The sequence below is a fragment of the Arachis duranensis genome, chromosome 9, assembly GCF_000817695.3.
Source record: "Arachis duranensis cultivar V14167 chromosome 9, aradu.V14167.gnm2.J7QH, whole genome shotgun sequence".
Classification (NCBI taxonomy): domain Eukaryota; kingdom Viridiplantae; phylum Streptophyta; class Magnoliopsida; order Fabales; family Fabaceae; genus Arachis; species Arachis duranensis.
The window spans coordinates 32,556,118-32,558,552 of NC_029780.3; the positions used below are offsets into that span (position 1 = coordinate 32,556,118).

At 41.8% G+C, this 2,435-nt stretch overlaps 1 non-coding gene across 1 annotated transcript; it reads left to right on the top strand.

The window, feature by feature from the left end:
• Positions 1 to 1,728: 1,728 nt before the first annotated feature.
• Positions 1,729 to 1,836, top strand: LOC127742103 (small nucleolar RNA R71). The gene has a single exon (XR_008003290.1). It is a non-coding gene; the product is annotated as a small nucleolar RNA R71 (small nucleolar RNA).
• The last annotated feature ends 599 nt before the right edge of the window (positions 1,837 to 2,435 follow it).

The window sequence follows — 2,435 nt, forward strand, 5'->3', positions numbered from 1 at the left end:
TTTAATGTCAGTAGCTTGACAATGGGCTCTCATGGAGCCTCACAGATACTCAGAGCAATGTTGGAACTCTCCAACACTAAACTTAGAGTTTGAATGTCGGGGTTCAACACCAAACTTAGGATTTGGTTGTGGCCTCCCAACATCAAACTTAGAGTTTGACTGTGGGGGCTCTGTTTGACTCTGTTTTGAGAGAAGCTCTTCATGCTTCCTCTCCATGGTTGCAGAGGGATATCCTTGAGCCTTAAACACAAGGGATTCTTCATTCACTTGAATGATCAATTCTCCTCTATCAACATCAATCATAGCCTTTGCTGTGGCTAGGAAGGGTCTGCCAAGGATGATGGATTCATCCATGCACTTTCCAGTCTCTAGGACTATAAAATCAGTAGGGATGTAATGGTCTTCAACTTTTACCAGAACATCCTCTACAAGTTCATAAGCTTGTTTTCTTGAATTGTCTGCCATCTCTAGTGAGATTCTTGCAGCTTGTACCTCAAAGATCCTTAGCTTCTCCATTATAGAGAGAGGCATGAGGTTTATGCTTGACCCTAGGTCACACAGAGCCTTCTTGAAGGTCATGGTGCCTATTGTACAAGGTATTGAGAACTTTCCAGGGTCCTGTCTCTTTTGAGGTAATTTCTGCCTAGACAAGTCAGCCAGTTCTTTGGTGAGCAAAGGGGGTTCATCCTCCCAAGTCTCATTACCAAATAACTTGTCATTTAGCTTCATGATTGCTCCAAGGTACTTAGCAACTTGCGCTTCAGTGACATATTTGTCCTCTTCAGATGAAGAATACTCATCAGAGCTCATGAATGGCAGAAGTAAATTCAATGGAATCTCTATGGTCTCAGTGTGAGCCTCAGATTATCATGGTTCCTTATTAGGGAACTCATTGGAGGCCAGTGGATGTCCATTGAGGTCTTCCTCAGTGGCGATCACTGCCTCTTTCTCCTCTCCAAGTTTGGCCATGTTGATGGCCTTACACTCTCCTTTCAAATTCTCTTCTGTATTGTTTGGAAGAGTACTAGGAGGGAGTTCAGTAACTTTCTTACTCAGCTGACCCACTTGTGCCTCCAAGTTTCTAATGGAGGATCTTGTTTCAGTCATGAAACTTTGAGTGGTTTTGATTAGATCAGAGACCATGGTTGCTAAGTCAGAGGAGTTCTGCTTAGAATTCTCTATCTGTTGTTGAGAAGATGATGGAAAAGGCTTGCCATTGCTAAACCTATTTCTTCCACCATTATTATTGTTGAAACCTTGTTGAGGTCTCTGTTGATCCTTTCATGAGAGATTTGGATGATTTCTCCATGAAGGATTATAGGTGTTTCCATAGGGTTCTCCCATGTAATTCACCTCTTCCATTGAAGGGTTCTCAGGATCATAAGCTTCTTCTTCAGATGAAGCATCCTTAGTACTGCCTGGTGCAGCTTGAATTCCAGACAGACTTTGAGAAATCAAATTGACTTGCTGAGTCAATATCTTGTTCTGAGCCAATATGGCATTCAGAGTATCAATCTCAAGAACTCCTTTCTTCTTATTTGTCCCATTGTTCATAGGATTCCTTTCAGAAGTGTACATGAATTGGTTATTTGCAACCATTTCAATGAGTTCTTGAGCTTCTGCAGGCGTCTTCTTCAGATGAAGAGATCCTCCAGTAGAGCTATCCAATGACATCTTGGACAGTTTAGACAGACCATCATAGAAGATACCTATGATGCTCCACCCAGAAAGCATGTCAGAAGGACACTTTCTGATCAATTATTTGTATCTTTCCCAAGCTTCATAGAGGGATTCACCTTCCTTCTGTCTGAAGGTTTGGACTTCCACTCTAAGCTTACTCAATTTTTGAGATGGAAAGAACTTTGTCAAGAAGGTATTGACTAGCTTTTCCCAAGAGTTCAGGCTTTCTTTAGGTTGTGAGTCCAACCATATCCTAGCTCTGTCTCTTACAGCAAAAGGGAATAGCATAAGTCTGTAGACCTCAGGGTCAACCCCGTTGGTCTTGACAGTGTCACAGATTTGCAAGAATTCAGCTAAAAACTGATGAGGATCTTCCAATGGAAGTCCATGGAACTTGCAATTATGTTGTATTAGAGAAACTATTGAGGCTTAAGCTCAAAGTTGTTTGCTCCAATGGTAGGGATAGAGATGCTTCTCCCATAGAAGTCAGGAGTAGGTGCAGTAAAGTCACCCAGCACCTTCCTTGCATTGTTGGCATTGTTGTTGTTTTTGGCTTTCATGTCTTCTTCTTTGAAGAATTCTGCTAGGTCCTCTACAGAGAGTTGTGCTTTAGCTTCTCTTAGCTTTCGCTTCAAGGTCCTTTCAGGTTCAGGGTCAGCTTCAACAAGAATGCCTTTGTCTTTGCTCCTGCTCATATGAAAGAGAAGAAAACAAGAAAATATGGAATCCTCTATGTCACAGTATAGAGATTCCTT